This window comes from Papaver somniferum, chromosome 5 (genome assembly GCF_003573695.1).
Source record: "Papaver somniferum cultivar HN1 chromosome 5, ASM357369v1, whole genome shotgun sequence".
NCBI lineage: Eukaryota > Viridiplantae > Streptophyta > Magnoliopsida > Ranunculales > Papaveraceae > Papaver > Papaver somniferum.
In genome coordinates, this window is record NC_039362.1 from 200,878,029 (window position 1) to 200,899,385 (window position 21,357).

A 21,357-nucleotide genomic window follows, 5' to 3' on the forward strand; every position below is an offset into this window, starting at 1 on the left:
TGTAGTTCACATGGAGTGATCAGACTATTAGTATCCTTCTTTGGTGTTGGAGCAGTGTTCAATTATGTTATCACCCAACTTCCTAGAAGTTTCTCGTAAGAGCTTGTTTGGAAACACAATGAAAAGTAACTTTTCGAACTTTTGGAAATAAAAAAAGTTAGAAGTTAAATTGAGAGCAGAATTTAAAAATGAGTTTTAAAAGCAAAAATTGATCTCCTAAGTTCAATGGATTAATTAGCATTTCCTTACTTGTGTGTCTTCTCTTGGCCATAACTTGGATATTTCTTTCTAGCCAAATAACCCAAATTAGTGCAAAAGGTAAAAAAATAGGTCTTCTGGCTAATTTTCTACTTTTTCCTTTATGCCAATCGTCAAATTGAGTTGTTCTTGTGAACCCGCCAGTTGGAATCCATTTTGTCTGAAGTAATGTTACTGAAATGGTGTAGTTGACATGTCTATTACACTACTTCGATGTTGTAGTGAGACTGACAGTGTTCAGATATGTTATCCCCGGCCATTTCCTGGAAGTTTCTCCTAGGCACAAAACCAACCAAACCCAAACCCAAATGCAAACCCAAAAAATAACAATGTTGTTCTTGAATGGCGGAGTTTTATAATGAGTTTGAAGATTGCCACAATAACCAATTATCATGGTTCATGGAACAATTTACATGTAGGCTAAGTACAAGGTCGCATGTCAAAGAATTCAGGAAAGGCTATTTGTGAAGTGCCAAACTTGTATTGGTTGACATCCCATGTCTCGGAACAGGCAAAAACGCTGCAAGAAGCTTCTGATATACTACTCTTGTTTTAGAAAAAGTGATACTTTCATTTTTGCCAAAAAATAGGGCAAGTTGAAAACAAATGGAGTTTTTTTCTTTGATCTAAACCTGAAAGGGTGGTGGTGCGCAAAATCTATCTTGTTTTCGCACCAAAATTTACCCATGACTACTTTTTAGTTCTAATGCAACTTGTTGTCCGAAATTTACCCTATAATCTTACATGTTATTTGGGATCCAAAAAATGTCATACAGAACAAAGAAATGTGTGCAACACGACAAAGACCATTTCAAAAGCAACTCGGAACTAATCAACATTCCATCTTCTCCTCAATGACTAGGTTGGTTCGTCCGTTCTGCTGCGCCATCATTAACTCATTTTTCTCACTGGACAAACAACAGTACACTTAATATGACTTTGTGGATTATGGCGTGGATGAAAATAACAACCTTGATCATAACCCAAGTGGCCAAGTCAATAAGCAGACCACTATGATCCATATCCATAGAAGAAGATTAGAATTATATAGTCAATAAGCCTCGCCAACTCGTCTAGTAGACTCAGCACAAGATAAAACCAACAAGATTGTGACCACCGGGATATTTTATTTAATTTGTCTCTATCAATCAAATGTCTTAATTTCTTATCACAGCTTCTCCAGAAAAATAAAAAATAAAAGCAAGTGTCTTTCTTGAAAGGTAGTAGAATCGGTGAAGGTAAGTGGTAGGCAGTTTTTTAATCCCTTTATTAATTTTTTTGTTTTTATTTTGACACTTTTAGTGGGCTGAAAGCCCAAAAAACAAAAAAAATCCTAAACAAAAACAAAGCAAAACAAAATAAAAAACATCAGACTAGTTCCTCCTCTTCTTCCTCCTCTTATAGACTTGTTGCAACTTATCAGCTGTAAGGATTTCTCTGAAATCTGTAGTGAACTCATCTCGACGAATTTCAACCCAAGGACTATACAGATAAAGCCCAACTAAATGATCAGCTGTCATGTTAGTTTCTTTATAACAGAAAGAAACTCTCCATTTAACAAATCTTTCCTTTAGCCGTTTAACTCTCCTCCAAATTTTCATAGCATTACAAGGTGGCTCTGACTTCTGATTGGTAAGCAAATTATAAACAGTCATAGAATCAATAACAAGGTGGACTTTGAACTGATTTTTCTTAATAGCAAGCTGTAACCCCATTTCAACTCCCTGTAATTCATGAGTTGTAACAGAAATCATTGGACTTTCACCACTGGAAGCACCAATAACTTCAGCTGTATGGTCTCTAATTATAGCTCCAAATCCTACTGCAGAATCAGATTTGGCTCTATCTGTGTTGATCATAACTTCATCTGCTTCAGGATACAACCAAGTGCATGAAATAAACTCAAGAAGGACAAAAATACAGTCAACATTCCATCTCAGCATGAATCTTCTGGCAGTAGGATTGTCAGCCTCCTCTTGAGTAGAAGCCATCGGCTTATATCTTACATCTTGGATGATTAGAGTACTGACTTGATCTTGGGATTCATACAAAGCCCTGAACTCTACTATTCCTTTCTTTCCAAATGTGATAAACAAAACTATTCAAATCTAGCTTTTTAATCTTGGTAATACAACTATTGCCAGTAAACTGAAGAGAACACCATCTTATCTCATCATCCCAATTTGCTCCTTGATCTTTAATAATTCCCATCTTCAGAAGAAGACCACTCCATATACCAGCAGAAAAAATGCAATCATGAAACAAGTGGTTTTCAGTTTCCTCAACATGGCCACAGAGAATGCATGAAGCATCAGTAATGACACCCCATTGAGACAGCTTACTTCTAGTTTTTAATCTCTTATGCAGGGCAAGCCAAGTGATAAATGAGTGTCTAGGAATATGATTCTTAAACCAAACTAGATTATTCCAAAAAGGGATAGGGATATGATCTGATATGGCAATATAAGTAGCTTTGATAGAAAACTGATTTGTGGTGCTAGAATTCCAGTAGATTTGATCCTTCTCCATTGGATTGAAATCACACAGGGAAATCTGATTTATCACTTCTTGTACTTCCTCTTCCATAAAGTCGGGGAAATACCAATGACCATTTGAGATAAAGTCTGCCACTTTAGACTCTTCAGTAGCACCCAAAGTAGATAAAACATTTGAATCCACCCAATAAATAAGTCTCCCTTTAGAATGTCATTTCTCAAATAAGAAATTAGTATCAGCTCCATCACCTAGAATAACTTCTATATGCTTCTTGGCTGATTCTCTATGCTCTAAAATTCTTCTCCAACACCAGGAAGTATCTTGAGGAATGGACATAGTCCAAAAATCTTTACTTTTAATTAGATTGCTCTTTACCCAGTTAGTCCAAATAGTTTCCTTGCCATAAACAAGATCCCAAGTATGTCTTAGATTAGCTGCTATATTAGTATTTTGAAGATCTTTAATCCCTAATCCTCCTTCTTCAAAAGAATGAAAAACATGACTCCACCCTATAGGATTATATCTCTTTCTTAACTCTGGTCCATCCCATAAGAATCTTTTAAACTTAGTATTTAACTCTTTAAGAACTCTCTTTGGCAGAACAAAACAAGAAAACCAAAAGAATAACATACCACTTAACATAGCTTTGATAAGCAGAGATCTCCCAGGATAGGCAAGAGAAATTGACTTCCATGAAAAGATTCTCTCATCCACCCTTTCAAGAAGAGGCAAACAATTCCTGTAAGAAACTTGGTTGATAAAAGTGGCACTGCAAGGTACCTCACTGGAAGCTCTCCCACTGAACAATTCAAAATTTGAATAATTTGCTGCAAGATGTCATCAGGAACAGCAGAACTGTATAAAGAAGTTTTCTGTTTGTTAATCTGAAGCCATGTGCAATCACTAAAATCATCCAAAGCTAACTTAAGACTAGAAGCTGCAGCCGTGGAACCTTTAAAAAAAATTAGAACATCATCAGCAAACACAAAGGTGGGTCAACTTTGTTAATTTACACCTTGGATGAAAGCCAAAATTCTGAATTTGAACTTGATGAAGCAGAGTTGTACTCAGAATTTCCATAGCTAACACAAATAAATAAGGAGAAATAGGGCATCCTTGCCTCAAACCTCTCTTAGCCCCAAAAAAACTATAAGGAGATCCATTTGTCAGAATAGAGAGTTTAGCAGTTTTGGTACATAAGGAAATCCAATAAATGAAAACTTCAGGAAAACCAAGTTGTTGTAGCATGAAAAGGATAGCCTCCCATTTGACTGTATCATAAGCCTTTCTTAAATCAATTTTAAGGGAGCATCTAGGGTTTCCTTTGGATCTGTGATAGTTTCTTACCAGTTCATGAGCCACCATAATGTTGTCTTGTATAGATCTCCCTGAGATAAAAGCTGACTGGTTTTAACTAATAATTCCTCCCAAATTTTTCTTCATTCTCAAAGATAAGATCTTAGTGACACACTTATAGATGACATTACAACAAGAAATGGGTCTGAAATCAGAAATAGTTGTAGGGTTTTTCTTTTTAGCAATCAAAGTAATAAAAGTACAATTAATTTCCTTTAACAGTTTAATTTATGGAAGAAATTTTGTACTGCAGCAACAAATTCATCACCCACAATAGCCCAACTTGATTTAATGAAGTGGCTTGAGAACCCATCAGGGCCTGGGGCCTTACTAGAACCAATAGAATGTAAAGTAACTACAACCTCTTCTCTTGTCACAGGTTTTATGAGGTCTTCAACATCATCTTGCTGAATACAAGCATCAATTCTTAGTCTAGATAAAGAAGTAGAGTTATCCTCTTCATTAAGGTCACTTCCAAACAAATCAGAATAATAATCTATACACTCCTTAGCAATGTCATGATCCTCTTCTAACTTCACATTCTCACTATTATAAAGAGATAATATGTTATTCTTTGATCTTCTAACTTTTAGAGAGTTATAAAAAAAAGAAGTATTAGAATCACCCAAATCCAGCCATTTAATCCTAGACTGTTGTTTGGCAGCAGATTCTTCATATTTTGCAAGCTTAACATATTCAGCAACATACTTTCTTTCTCTTCTATCTAGATCAAAATCTAAAGGATGAGTTTGAAGCAAAAGTTGGGCAGTATCCATTTTATCTTTAGCTTGAAGCAATTGTTCAGACATGTTCTTAAATCTTGCTTTCTTCCAATGAATAATAACATGCTTGACGTTTTTTAATTTAATAACAAAACTATCATTGGGTTACCTCTAACAGTAATATTCCAAGCACCTCTCACCACATTCATAAAATCTTGTTCTTCAGAAAGAAAGTTATATAATCTAAAAGAAGGAGGGTCATACTTTCTTTGTTCAAATATAGAAACAATACAAGGAGAATGGTCTGAAATACCTGGTAGCAAGAAATCTGCTTTAGATAACTGGAATTGTTGAATCCACTTCAGATTAACCATACCCCTGTCCAACTTTGATATAATGACTGCACCATATAGCTGACAATTAGTCCAAGTATAGAAGCAACCAGAGAACTGAAGATCAAATGTTTGAGAGAGCTGAACACATCTTGATAAATCTTGATAATGAATAGGCATTACAGGAGAGCCACCCAATTTATCAGAAAAATAAAGTAAGGAGTTAAAATCACCCAACAGGACCTAAGGCCTAATATTTATTGAAGCAAAGGCTATAATTGAATCCCAAAGAGAATTCCTAGTCATATAGTAGTTCTCCCCATACACAAAGGTAGCAAAAAAATTTATCATAGGAGAGAAAACCACTTCCAAGAAAATAGCCTGAGGAGAACTAAGTAAATTGACTTGAAGCAATCCAGATTCTTCCAAAATTATTACTACTGTCATTATCTAAATAACTCCAAGAGGGGTTAATATTATTCCTAATTCTCAACTTATTAGAGGGGTGCACATGAGTTTTCAAAATACCAATGATGGCTAATTTATTCTTCTATATTAAATTTTTAACTTCTAACTGCTTAAGAGGATCATTTAGACCTCTGATGTTCCAACCTCCAATGTTGAACATCATATAATATTTGAAGGAAGGGTGATAAAACCTCTAGCATATTTCTTTAAATCTGCATTCTTGGGTAAGAGAGTACTAGCAGGCTGAGAAGAAGTACCTTTCTTTTGGAAATGAGCCCTTGAGCCTGAACCAGAACTTGTTGATGACTGTTCTTTGGACTTCATTTGAGCTGCTTGCAATAAGGCTTGAAAATGTTCTTTATTGTTTGCAGGTGCCAACTCAGAAGAATTGTCCATACACTGATCCAGATTCATGAAAGAATTGGAGTTTAATTGATTCTCATTGCTAACTTCAACTACTTTCATCTCCTGTAACACTGTATCAATAGGAGAAACTTCAATAGGAGTAGTAACAGGATTAACCAATTCATGATTTCCCTTTCTTGATTTTGAAATCTATACTTCTTCATCCACTGAAGTGACAATCTTCTTAGGAACCCATTTTTGAACCAATTTCTGTACAGGTTTCTCTTGCTTAGGACAATGAAAAAGGACATGACCAAAAACAGCACATTCTGTACACTTTGGAGGTTTCCAAGAGTATTCCACCTTAATTTCAACAGTATCCTTTCCACGAAGAGTAAAAGTAAATGAATCTGGAAAATCACAATCTACATTCACTTCTACACAAATTCTGGCATAACTCATTCTTGTTTTGTTTAAAGTTTGAGTATCCATCATAAGAGATTTACCCAGAAAACTTGCAATCATGCTCAATCCCTTATTATTCCACATGAACAATAGAATATTTCCACACAGGTAGAGACTTCAACTCAGCAATTTCTTGCTCAACCTGCCTAGACCAAGGCTTGATTATAAAAAATCTATTAGATATGAACATTGCTCCCAATTCTAAATCCTTAATTCTATCCTCAGGTAATTGAAAATCAAAGATAACATACTTTCCCCATGGATATTCATTTGAATATTACCTTTGGGTTTCCAGGCACGATGAACAGCATTACGAACCCAATTGAAAGGTAACCTTCTTCCCAGAAAAGCACCAATAACCTTGTCTTCGCTTTGACGAATATCCTCTTCAAATACCTCATAAGGAATATCCTCTTAAAACAGAGAATAAAACAGTTCACAAAAGACTGTTCAACAAGAATGACAGGCTATATACGGGACTGTAACTATGATTTTCAGATACTCAGGAACTTTGATCTGGGAAGAAGACCTATAAAACTGCAAAGAATTATAGAGTGAAATTTAAACTTCCTGAGGTAAACCAACTTTTGATATGATGTGATGGTGCTTCCAGAGGCAATCCTGGTTTAGCAGGTTATTGTTTTGTTTGCAGAAGCAGTAGTGGTGAATTTGTATATGCTGAATCAACAGGTATAGGCATTGTTATTAACTTCTTAGCTGAAATCATAGCAATTATAAGTTCTGCAGATAGGGTTGTACATAATGGAAAATTGAATATTCTTATTTGTTCAGACTCATATGTTGTAGTTCAAGCTTTCAGATCAGGCAAGTTACCATAATTTTTCAAGTGAGATGGGAAAGAATAAGAAGTACATTACTTAATGTGCAGAATGATCATAATGTTAGAGAAATAAATTTTACAACAGATTCATTTGCTAAGAGAGTAGCAGGCCTGGAGGGGGATGTTAGCCAGAGGTATCAAAATAAGCCTAATTTTATTACAATAATCACCTGATCAGGTGTACTATAGGTTCCGCTGAAAAAACTATGTAATTTGGTTTTTCTCTTTTTAGTATTCTCTTTTGTAAGTCTCAGTTTGCTCCTTGGGAGCCTTTGTAATTTTTGATATTCTTTTTGGTAATAAAATCAATTAATTAAGCAAAAAAAGAAAAAAAGTAATGAAATAAAAGTGACGGTACTAATTTTCACTAAGGTTTCCAACTACCATTCTTATGCTTTAAAAAAAAATCTTCAATGAATATCTCTTATGATAGTACTAATTTTCACTAAGGGATGTTACAAGTGAGTGCAAATGAAATGTGTGCCTAGCCATTTTAACTCATATGCACCCCCCCCCCCCCCCCCCCCCCCCCTCTAATACGGGCAATTGGTAACTTGCGTCCATTTTTATGAATTTGCCTCGGACTCTGACTCCCATGTAGATATCTTTTTTTTTTCTCCTAAGACTAATCCTTATGGGCTAGATTGAACTGCTAGATTGGCCAAAAAGTGTTGCAAATAAAAAAAAGTGTGGGAGAAAAGTTAACACAATTTTTGGATACTTCTCTCTCCTAGCATTTGCTCGCAGTTCAACTATCAGCGAGATTGAAACGCTGAATGGTTCGGCGCTCAAAAACTGACCAAAACGCTGAATGGTTCGGCGCTCACAAAAATCTAACGGCTGAGATTAAAACGTTGAATGGTTCGGCGCTCAGAAAGTGACCTAAACGCTGAATGGTTCGGCGCTCAGTGGTCCCAGATGACGTGGACTGCTAATCTCGCTGCTAGATAAGCATTTTCATAGGACTTAGAAGGTTGCCCTGCCTGACGTGATGGTCAATCCATGATTTTCAACCCAACAAAAGATACAAAATAAGTTTCTTAGATTTTGGGGGTGATCTAAGAAGATGAAACCGATAATAAGATTATGACCAACCGGGATATTTTATTCAATGTGTCTCTGTCAATCGAACTGTCTTAATTTCGTAGAGCTTCTCCGAGAAAAAAGAGATACCGTATTTGTCTTTCTTGAAAGTGATAATAGGTAATTGAATTTGTGAAGGAAGGTAGAAGTTAATGATCCAACAGGCTTTTACGGTGGTAGTGGTGGCAGGTAGGGGTGGCAGATTAATTTTTGTCCTTTAAATGTTTTGTTGTAATTTTCCTTCTTTGAGATAAAGCACATAATGTTGCTATAGCTTTTAGGTCATGGACTCGTGGAGGACTGTTTTTTTCCTCAATCAGAAGCATTGCAACAAATTATGACGGTTGTCACTTACTCCCTCCCTCAATGGGATACCAAAAAAAAAAAAAACTTAACTTTTTAACCAAACAAGTTATGTGGAGCTTTCACCAAAATATTCAACTAATTCCCTCATGGTTTATGTTAATCAACTACTTAAAAACCTTTTTGACAAAACTTAGTTGTTCATGGAAAAATTAAATTATCAACAGCGCCCAAAATAGAAAAAAAAATCACCTCGCGTCATTTTTCCACTATTTTCGCACTGGTAAATAACGTTGAATAAACAATAAAATTCGTTATCCATCTGTTTCAGAGGCGGTGCTAGGTCTGAACAAGATTTTTTGTTAAAGGGGGAACAAAAACGTACCCGAGGAAAGCAAATACAATATTTGACTCGCTATTTATCATGGGTTGTTTTGTCAATCTGTGTTTTTAGCATGGATAGTTTTGTCAGAGTTAGAGAGGTGTGTCAACTAGGTCATGTATAGCGAGTTAATTACAATTTTCGCTTTCCCATCTCATTTTTGTTCTCCCTTTAACAAAAATAAAAAAGAATTGTTATGAGTAAGACGAGGAAAATTATGAAAAGTAATCATGGGAGCTACTAGCATGGTTAAACAAGTGGCTTGCGCTGGCTACGGCCTTGATCGCTAGTATCTCTATTAGTTATTTATGGTTAAAATGCAAAGAAACGTTAAATTGTCCGCATAAAGAGCACATATTAGCCAAAATGGTTGAACATACCACCTCATATGAAAAAGAAGGGATATAATAACCACACCCAATAATTCATTCTGCAATATGTATGGACTAAACTCCAATTTATTCCGAGAGCACCAACTTAAAAGTGAGCCTCAACAAGAATTATATCATAGAGTTATTATCTCTTTCTCAATACCATTAGCAAATCAAACAGATAGAAATCTGCGAGCCTGATTAATATGAGAAATAATTTGGACGGTGTTGAGGGGTGAATTTGATTCTGGTCCTACCCGTCCAAGCTTACACCAAATGACCTCACACTTCCAATTGTGGTAAGAGAGAGAGTTGTCTTTCCATTGTACCTTTTCTTTTCTTTTATATCCTTTCCTAAAAGCCCTTATTTTTTACTTCATCATGACACATGTCATAACTCCTTTTAATTACCCTTAATGCCATTCTCTAGCATAACCTTCCTCTTTTTCGTTAATTCCTTCCTTGTCCTTCCATCTTCATGGGTATTTCCTACTTGGACATGGTATTAGTCCCCAAGTCACCGTACCATGACCCAAGCTCACCTTTATTCTTAGAGGCACCCCTAATTTGTTAAGGGGTTATTTTTCATGTATCAACATTAGTCCCCTGACTATTGGATTAATTATCGGGAAATCCAATAGTCAAAAGGGATCTTTTTGGGCGCCTCCTTGCTTTCATAGTGAATTTCGTTATCTTATTAAATATATGATCGTGGGCGACGTTCCAACTCCCCGTCGTGAAGAACTCCTCTTTCTTTTCAGTTTCTGACGGTTACTGTTTCCCACTCATAACTGCCACGTTCGACCCTGAAGCCCCCTATATATAGAGCGGTCAATTTATTTTTCCTCCAATACATTTCTTTCTTCCCTCCTTCTAAACAAACCCATACACGCGTCATTTCTAGTAGTTCTTCTAGCGGCTCGTCGTCCGATGAAAGCAATGAGTCTGATCAACCTAGTAGTGTAGGCTCTGAAGAGGCAGAGCATCCTGAGGAGGTCGTCTTGCCCGCCCCAGCGGATGGAAGGTTATATACGATTGCTGAGTTTACGAGTGGTCCTGCTTTGAAGCGCGCGCTAAGGTTAAGAGATTTCCGTGGAGATAAGCGTGCTTTCCCTCTAGAAGACATTTTTGTTGCTCGCCTTTTAAATCCCCCGGTATTGCCTTACCCCTCTGCTCCGGGATGGATCATGCAACCTGAATCGGAGAGCATGGATGCTTTTGCGTTCAAAATTGTTCTGCGGATGGCCATTCATCGCGGCGATTACAACCTTCCCTCTATCGATATTCGTTCCAAGTCCAAGACCCATCCGATATGGCCGCATTGGGATGCTCGTATGCGTTCCAACCCTGATCATGTCGTCGCACTTCGGAAAGCCGGCATTGAGGAAGCTATCCACTCGTCCCTTAAGCGGGAGGTACACAGGTGCATCCGTGATATAACGTGTCTCTTATGTTGATGGGCCCCTCCCGTTCATACCCTTTTCACAGCATGGGGAGAAGCTACCATCATTTTGGAAGACGTAGTCACCCTTACGGGATTGTCGCTTCATGGTAGTCACACATATGAGGAGGCAGCCGTTTTCGGAGCGCTTAAAGATGGAGACAAGGTATTGTGCGCTTATCTGCTGAAGTGCAAGGACGATCCTCATCGTGAACTGGTTCTGAAGATCCAAGTACCCCCGGAACAGGCTAAAGGCGAGGAGGACGCTCATAAAAAGGGGACACCATCGTCCGTCAAGAAAGGAATAGCTGCATGGGTAGAAGAGAAGAAGGTGCCTCATAAACGCTCATCCGACGATCGGTTGTTTTCCAGTTCTTTTCGCGCGTATGAGGCGGCTCATGGCTCATCCGACCCACCGGACTGATTCTGAGTGGGTTATCAAGGTTAATCGTCGCGCTTATTTTTCTCTCTGGTTGAAGTATTGGGCCCCCCAGATCGTCGATAAAAAGTGCTCCCCTGTAAATGCAAGGAGAAGAATCCCCGCGCAGAGTTAGCCGCTTTCATCTTGTTTTGGCTTTTCCACGATGTATTCGAATACAGTCCCCAGGATACTATTAAAGGCGAGCTTGTGCCGATGGAAGTGTTGTTGTCCCGCGGGATTTCCTTTCCGCTCGCGCCGATGTTTCTAGGTGGCTTGTATCGCCATCTTGATCTGTGTAGTCGGGATCTTCAGACGGTAGGTTCATCCCATAAGATTGAGACCTACATCCCAGCTTCCTTTATGCAGGCTTGGTACTGGAACATGTCCCTCCATGCGCGCCAGAGCCGAATAACCTCACCATTCATCGTAAGGAAGATGTTAAACAGGATGACGGTTCAGTTAAGAAGCTTCATGTTGATTATGGCTATCCACGGATGGCTTTATGGAACTCGAAGGGAAAGATACCGAAGGGAGATATAGGCAGGCATTTGGATGTAGCCAAGGATTTTGAACCGTTCCCTTACCAGGACGGTCATTCAAGTCCGGCGCATTACGATTTCCTTGCTCCTTTTGACACAGAATTGGATTCTTCGAAGCCCTTATCGGAAGCAGATTTCGATTCGGCGATGACTGTGTTACCCAGTTATCTTCCTGGTTTTTATGCTGGTAATTTTATCGCCATGGCGTACAATCTTGATCGCGCAGCTCGACAAGTAGTGTTCGATCAAGAGGTACCTCATAGGTTCCCTCCTTCAGACAGTTCTAACGCTGAGGACATTGTTGCTAGCTTCAACTGTTACATCTTTAAAGGGCCAACTCATTTGTCTGATCGAGGGATCGATTTTTCGTTCAAACAGCCCATCTTCGCTCGACCTCTAGAGGTGACTGAAAGAGCTCACGAATATCACGATTTCCTAAAGTGTCGAGCTCTGAACTTCCTTTTGCGCGAATCATCTCCCCCTCGTGATCTGGTCGTCCAAGATCTTCGGGAACTCCATGCGTCTGGCAGGATCAAACTTGACGATGTTGTGGATGCCAAACATCATCTTGTTCCCGCTAACAAAGGTCGCTCGGATCCTGTGGTGACTTCTTGGGCCCCGCCCGAGGTTTATGAACCTGCAAAGCCAAAGAAGGGGTCGTTTTCCGACCGAAAACCCCCGGATGATGTGAAGACCTATGCTAGACCCTCAGCACCACAGGTACTCTTTATTTCTTTTATCTTGAATTTTTTTTTCATTCATCATTGTGTTTCCACGATTTATTTTGATTGAGACGGACGGTGGAAATCACTTCCCCAGGGAGCCCTTCCTTCCAATCGCCTAGGGTGGAAATCTCCTACTTACGTGATAGAGGAATACTTGAATATGCTCGAGTGTGATTGGACGGAGAACAGTTTGAAGAAAAAGGCTAAGCGGGAAGCGAATCAGTCTTCTGCTCCGCGTCCTTGTTCTTCCGCTAATACTGCGCCTTTTCAGCCTCGTCAAAGCCACCGGAAGAGCACATCGCAGCCCAGGGGAATTGAGCGGCATTCCAACTCCTTCATTTGTGGACCAGTTGAGAGATTTGGGAGTTAACCTTCCTTCAGGGTCTGGCTGGGTGTCGTCATGCCTTCATGTGTCATCGATTCACCCTCTTATGGATGAAACCGTCCGTGGCAGGGGTGAACCTCCGGTGTCTTCCAGCGCCGCTCTGCAATCAATGAGTCCTTCTGGGTCCAGACGGTCAGTTTTTGGTGGGTCCTCATCCCACATGGTGTTAGATGTCGATGACTCTGCAGGTAGTTTCTTATTAATGCGTGTCTTTCTTTTGTCATTCCTCTCTCTTATTTTTATTTTCTTATAAATCTAAGTTGGTCTTTCGCAATGGTGGTTATTTTTCATTTTTCAGGTTCCACTAGTGACTATGAGTCCTCTTCTAGTTTCTCCGCATCTCGTCCTAAGGTTACTGACACTCCGCTAGGCTCATCGATTCCCGAGGTCGGTTTTTCTTCTCCCCTCTTCCATTATTATTGTGTTGTTTTGTTTTTCTTGTTTTGACGCAATGCTATCGGTGCTAGGATATGGGTAAGAAGCGGAAAGAGGCGGCGAAGCCCGACATGGACGGTGCTAGGCTCGTCGTTCCCGGTGGTGACGGATCTATTAATCGTATCAAAGTGGACAGCGGCAGCTCGTCTGTTCCCCCTGAGAAACAAGTTGATGCTCCTGTTGTTAACACATCGAAAACTCCCGTTGTGATGGGAGACCCTGGGAACGCGCAATATCGTTTTCCTTTGGTGGTGAGCGCCGCCGAAGCTGAGGTGGATCCTTCTACCCATAGCCTCGTCCACGGCTTTTGGGTCCCGACTGTTTTTGCTACCAATTATAGGGACATCGTCGAGCGTGGTGGAGGTATTTTGTAATCTGTTCTATACTCGTGAATATGCATGTAGGGGAGAAAATAGAATCGTATTTTTTAGTTTGAGGGTTTTGTCATTTTTGTTTGTAGTAAAGGATTGTTGGGCAACAAAGGATCTCCATTCTTTTATATCAGGTTAGGGAGGACGTTGGTAAACACGCCTACTCCCCCCCCCCATTTTTTTTTCTTTTCTCTGTCAGAGGGATTTAGGATGGGGCAGGTGTTTGTTAAACGCGCCTACTCCCCCCGTTTTTATTCTTTCAAAGGGATTTTGGGTGGGGAGGGAGTTTTATAAACGCGCCTACTCCCCCACCCCACCCCACATTTTTATTTTTTCAAAGGGATTTTTGGGTGGAGCGGGCGTTTGTTAAACGCGCGTGCTTCCCCCATTTTTATTCCTTCAGAGGGGCTTTGGGTGGGACGGGCGTTTGTTAAATGTGCCTACTAACACCCCCCCCTCCCGTTTATATTCTTTCAAAGGGGATTTTGGTTGGGGCGGGTGTTTGTTTGCGCATGCTTCCCCCATTTTTATTCCTTCAGAGGGGCTTTGGGTGGAACGGGCGTTTGTTAAATGCGCCTACTCCCCCCCCCCCTTTTTGCTGTTCTGATACCTGTAAATTTGCCGGTTAATCAGGCGCCTTAGTTGTCCTGGGACCTTTTGTCAGTCAATCAGGCGTCTTTGCTGCCATGAGACCTTTTGTCAGTCAATCAGGCGCATTTGGCTGCCCTGAGACCTTTTGTGAACTTTTTCAGTCAATCAGGCACCTTTGGCTTCCCTGAAACCTTTTGTGAATTTGTCAGTCGATCAGGCGCCTTTGGATTCCCTGAGACCTTTTGTCAGTCAATCAGGCGTCTTTGGCTGCCCTGAGACCTTTTGTGAATTTTGTCAGTCGTTTGTTGAATCTAGAGAAAGTTCTACTCTTACCAAAAAGGATAGTATTTTACAGTTTGCGGAGTTATGTTTTGCGTTCTTCTTGTATTTATTTTTTTCAGGTTAATGGTGAGGGAACGGGTCATGCTCAATCATTTATTTTGCTCTTTCAAGTTCCCCAGCTGCTCGCTTGCGTTCAAATACGCTTTGAATGACAAAAAATTCCCATGTCGGTTGCCCCTTTCTTCGGTGGTAATAGCAGTATCTGGCTGAATTTTTATCCATTGTGTTGACATCTACTGTGGTTGGGGGTAGCTGAATTTTTCCCTCGGCGACCCAATGACTCGGCAACCTGAGCGCTCGTTCCCTATCACAGGGGAGAGTGGGTGGTGTCTTATGATCACGTCTGTGTCCTCCGTTCTCCCTTGGTTTTTGTCATTGGCGTAAGATCGATTCCTGGGCTTCACGTTGCGCGGCATTCCCGACACCATGCCTACTGTGGTGCGCCAAGCAGAATCTGTAGGTATCTCTTCCACGCAGTCGGCGATTCTTTCAGCTGCTTCTTCGAGTTCAACGAAAGTCTGGAACCTGAAATTAATTAGACCCCTCTTGAAGGCTGGAACCATCCCACGTACGCAGATTTCGACAAGCGCTTCTTCACTGATATCTTCGTGGCAGTCAAGCGTTAGGCGCAGGAAACGCAAGATATATTTTCCTACTTCTTCACCCATTCGTGGTCCGCTTCTGCTCAGGTCTATTTCCATTATATTCCTTTTGGTCGAGTAAAACTTTCCAAGAAAGAGCGTGTACAAGGTCTTCCAAGAATCCACACTCTCTTCTTTCAGGTTGTCATACTAAGTGAACGTCGTGTCGGTGAGTGATTTAAGAAATTCTTTTAAACACAGCTTTTCGTATGTCGCTCTGTCGTTCATTGCTGATAGGAATCGGCTTAGATATTCACGCGCGTTTCCTTGACCCTCGTATGTCTTGAACTTTGGGGAGATATAGTCTTCAGGGTACGCATATTCCCGAATGTGTGCTGGGTATGGGCTATGTACGCGGCAAAGGATGTCTTGTTTTATCACGTAATAGTTCTTCTCTAGATATTCGGCGATCTCTTTTTGTGATGTCATTGTTGTTTTGTCACTTTTATGTTCTCCTCTTGTTGCCTCCTCGGGGGTACTTTGGCCTGTTATTACCGCCTGTGTTATCCAGTCTTCAAGCTCTTGTCTTCTTCGTGAGCGCTCATTCAAATCTTCTTGCATTTTTTGTAGGGTCGATGACGCGGGTCCCACTAACCGAGTCGTCTGCTCATTCTCTTCTTGTGTTGCTATTTCTTCTCTTTGGGGTTTGTGGCTTGCCGATTGCTTGATTACGCCTAAAATCGGTGTTTCTTCCTCGCTATGGTCATATTTTATTGTCACCACATCCTGATCAAGGGGTCAGTCAGCCGTTTGATTTCTTACTTCGCTTGAATTAGTGTCCCTGGGGTGTTTCATGGTCGGCTAGGCACGATCCTCCGGGTGTGGTCGCCAAATGTTGAGGGGTGAATTTGATTCTGGTCCTACCCGTCCTAGCTTACACCAAATGACCTCACACTTCCAAATGTGGTAAGAGAGACAGTTGTCTTTCCATTGTACCTTGTCCTTTCTTTTATAGCCTTTCCTAAAAGCTATTCCTTTTACTTGATCATGACACATGTCCTAACTCCTCTTAATTACCCTTAATGCCATTCTCTAGCATAACCTTCCTCTTTTTTGTTAATTCCTCCCTTGTCCTTCCATCTTCATGGGTATTTCCTACTTGGACTTGGGCTTAGTACACAAGTCCCCATACCATGACCCAAGCTCACCTATGTTCTTAGAGGCACCCCAAATTTGTTAAGGGGTTATTTTTCATGTATCAATAGACGGTACCAAAGACCAATGCCCAAGTGTCAATCAAGTTTTATCCAACAATCAAGGTTGGATTTATCAACTGATTGAGATACGCACAACCTGTGATATTTCAATTATATAAAGAAATATAATTCGGAAAAGAAATAACACAAACACCATAAATTTTGTTAACGAGGAAACCGCAAATGCAGGAAAAAACCCGGGAAGTAGTCCAGATTTGAACACCACACTGTATTAAGCCGCTACAGACTCTAGCCTACTACCAGTTAACTTCGGACTGGAATATAATTGATCCGTAACCAAGTCTAACACTGATTAAGGTACAGTCGCGTTCCTTACGCCTCTAGAACCACGTCGGATTAGAGGTGTACAGAATGCCCGGAAGCCTGCATCCTGCCATGTACCGCCCGGGCCCGAAGGAGCCCATGGGCGCCCGACATCCCCGTTATGGGTTTCCCGGCCTGCCCGATAACTATAAGTGGGCGGACCCGAGTTTTTGTTCAAATATTGGAGTCCGGCCTGTTAGCCTACCTGGTAGCATGTTTAGTTACCCGGCTTGCATTACTGCCGACAGCTTGGAATAAAATTTTCTACCAGTGTGATGGATTTCTCAAGAACTTAAATTTCATACTTGGACAATTTATTGGGGTTAGAGAAACTTTTGAATTACATTTTTCAGTAATGAATATGAATTGCATGAACTATCATTTGAACAAGTTATAGATATATCATCATTCATCAAGCCAGAAAACAAACCTATATACTTTTTAAAATTTTGAATTATCTCGTGGGCCCGAGGTATGCCCGGCCCGGCCTGGCCTGCTGTATTGTTTCACGGGTATGTACGGGCCATGGCATTAAATTTTTGCTATTGCCCGGCCCGGCCTGGCCTGTTAAACTTAATGGGTAGTAAGGAGTACAAGCCCGTCTGGCCCGGCTTGTGCTATAATCGGGCTTAGGCTGGCCTGCCCGGCCCGATGTACACCCCTATGCCGGATTCTGTGCACTTGATTCCCTTAGATGATCTCACCCACAACTAAGAGTTGCTACGACCCAAATTCGAAGACTTATAAACAAATCTGTCTCCCACAGATATGTCTATTTTTGTTCCGTCTTTTGATACAAATATCAAGGTGAACAGGAACCAACTAGTAATCCGACCATATACTCTCGAAGAGGAGCCTATAAATATTAGTCACCTCACAATAACCTAACTGATTAATGGAAAAAGTTATTGATGAATCAAAAGAGTCTGAGATGAAGAACTGTTGTGAATACTTTTTATAACTTACCTATCGGAGATAAATCTCGAGTAAATCTTAGAGAAGATAAAACTCAATATGATAGAACAAGTAAGATCAGAATACGCAACTACAAATAAAATAGTTGGATTTGGCTTCACGAGTCCCAAATGGAGTCTTCAAGTCATTAACCTAATAATGGTTTTGGAAAACCTAAGTTAAAGGAGAATCGACTCTAGTTTGCAACTAGGACACAGGAAAGTGCCGAGATTAGGTTTTCCAGTTGCTAGAGTTCTCCCTTATATGATCTCACCCACAACTAAGAGTTGCTACGACCCAAATTCGAAGACTTATAAACAAATCTGTCTCCCACAGATATGTCTATTCTTTATTCTTTTTTTGTTCCGTCTTTTGATACAAAGATCAAGGTGAACAGGAACCAACTAGTAATCCGGCCATATACTCTCGAAGAGGAGCCTATAAATATTAGTCACCTCACAATAACCTAACTGATTTATGGAAGAAGTTATTGATGAATCAAAAGAGTCTGAGACGAAGAACTGTTGTGAATACTTTTTATAACTTACTTATCGGAGATAAATCTCGAGCAAATCTTAGAGAAGATAAAACTCAATATGATAGAACAAGTAAGATCAGAAGATACAACTACAGAGAAAATAGTTGGATCTGGCTTCACGAATCCCAAATGGAATCTTCAAGTCGTTAACCTAATAATGGTTTCGGAAAACCTAAGTTAAAGGAGAATCGACTCTAGTTTGCAACTAGGACACAGGAAAGTGCCGAGATTAGGTTTTCCAGTTGCTAAAGTTCTCCCTTATATAGTATTTCAAATCAGGGTTGCTTTCAATCAAAGCTAAGATAGCTTAGTAACAAAGCATTCAATATTCACTGTTAGATGAACTGCTAATTTAAGGCTCAAGATAAGTTTACTTAGAAATAAAGCAATTAATCTCCACCGTTAGATGGTCTTAGCTTGTTACACACAAAATAAATATACTTGGTCTCAGATTGTTACACACAAATGAAATATACTTATATTTAGATATGGGTTACCGTACCTAAACGTGTATATTGAGTTGGCTCAATAACAGTTAACCGAAGTTAGCCATATGAACACTTTTGTCTTAGTCGTATTAATCTAACACTTATATATCAAGAATGAAGATCAATCAATCATGATTGATAATCAAATGAATCTAATTGTGTTTCAAATAGAGTTGTTAAATTGTTCACTATTTCATAGAAATATATATGAACAAGTTGTATCAAAATCGGTTTGATTCGTAATCGTATAAAGTACTTATACAAGAATCAATTCATGAACATTAACCCACGGTTTGCAAAGTTAATTTGCATTCCTTAAATCATAAACATTTCATTTTGTAGGATCCCAATATCGCACAAGTATTTGTAAGTGTGCGAAATTCATAAAAGGTTGTGCGATAATGTCGCACGGAGAATAGGAAATAAAAGTAAATAGGAAATAAAAGGAAATAAGAAATAAAAGGAAATATGAAATAAAAGGAAATATGAGCTATCATCCACTAGGTAGCATCCAATATAAAGAGAAAGGTAGGAGGGAGAAAAGTAACTTGTATTATTATCTTCTTATTCTTCCCCAAAAACCAGAGAGAGAGAGCTCCAAATACTCATTAATGGAGTCTCAATGTAATTCATATGTAATTCAATGATCATAGTGAAACCTAACCCCGTGGATGTAGATCAAATTGATCGAACCACTTAAATCTTGTGTCTTATTTTCTATTTTCATTATCTTTATCTTCATTCTCATATCAAATAAGTTTAGATCTAGAAATCATAGTCATGATAATACAAGGGGTGTGTTGTAGGATTTCCTGCAACTACATAATGGCGCTAGAAACAGGGAACGAGTAAAGGATTTATCCTTCCTGTAACTTGTTGATTCAAGAAATTTTCATGAAGATTAGCTATTGTTCATATTTTTCTAGATCTACAAAATTTAGGTTCAAAAATGGAAATTTTATGGAAGAAATCACACTTTCAGGGAGTAAACATCATCAACAATTCAAAGACATGAAAAGAGTGAGAGAAAAAAATAGTTGTTGTGGTGAAATTTAAGGAGAAAATGGAAGTTTCAGTGGAAGATTTTCATGTTCAGGAGAAGAAGGCAAATGTGAAAGAAGTTAAGGAAGGACGAAGAAAAGATAAGAGGCAGATGCTGCAATTTCTATCACAAACGGAAATTCGCACAGATGGTTTGAGCTGGAGCGAGTAAGCGATAGGTCACGGGTTCGAATTTCGCAGAGACACATATTTTTCATTTTCTTCTCATTTGCATGGGAGAATAAAAGAATAAGAGAAAAACATTGTGCGTTTATTTCGCAAAGAGATTCTTGAACAGTTGGTCAAGAGAACAATATGTACGTTCGTGGTCGCAAGTTCGAACTTCCCTGCGAGCATAGTTTTCTTCTTTTTACAGATAGCGAAAAAATGAATAATTTCGCAATATTGTTTCATTAGTTCGCAAACAAGAGGTAGCACAGTTGGTCAAGCTTCGCTAGAGTGAGTTGTAAGACTCGAGTTCGAATCCCTCATCAAGCTTAATTTTTCGCACATTTTTGAAATCCTAAAGGCGAAGAAATGGAATAAAGTACAACATTGTGTGTTTCTTTCGCAAGCAACAAGTAGCGCAGATGGTCAGAGAAGGAGTATGCAAACTAGAGGACATGGGTTCGATTCTCCCTGCGACCAAATAATTTTTGCTTCGCAAATATTCATTTCGCAGAGTTGATATTTGATTACTTCGCACAGTCTTTGATTATTTCGCAAGAGAGGGTTAGCACAGTTGGTCAGGAGGCATGAATGCAAGCAGCAGGTCGCGGGATCAATTCTTGCTTCTCGCATGTTTATTTTTATTATGCGAAATTTATACAGAATTGCCTCTTACACAGTTGGAATTTGATTACTTCGCAAGAACTTTGATTATTTCGCAAAAGAGGCTTAGCACAGTTGGTATGGTGCGAGAAAATCCAAGAAGCAGATCAAGGGTTCAAGTCTCACTTCTCACACTTCTTTTTGCTGCGCGAAATTCATACATTTCAAGGCATTTATTCACTTCTTTGACAACAACACGACTCACATGAAAGATAAGTACCACTTCCTTGAACATTTTACTTTATACTAAGAACGAATAAAAATTTTTGATTTGATTTACAAAAAGCGATTCAATCGCACGATTACAAAGATTTCAAGATCAAATTATAAAGATTACTAAGATTTCAAGATTACAAAGACTTCAAAATTACAAAGATTGCGAGATTTCAAAATTACAGAAAACTGAGAAAATTCAATTTATATTTTCTCTAGAATATTTCTTTTGCAGAGAATAAAAAGATTTTTGATTTGATTTACAAAACGCGATAGAATCGCAGAATTACAAAGATTTCACAACTACAAAGATTTCAGAGTTACCATGTATTAGAATTTCTCTTGAATATTTATTTTAAATGATAATGATATATAATGAGAAAGAAAAAAAAGAAAAAAATGATGAAGAATGAAGAATGAATGAAAGAATAAAAGAAAAAGAAACGCGAAATTTCAAGA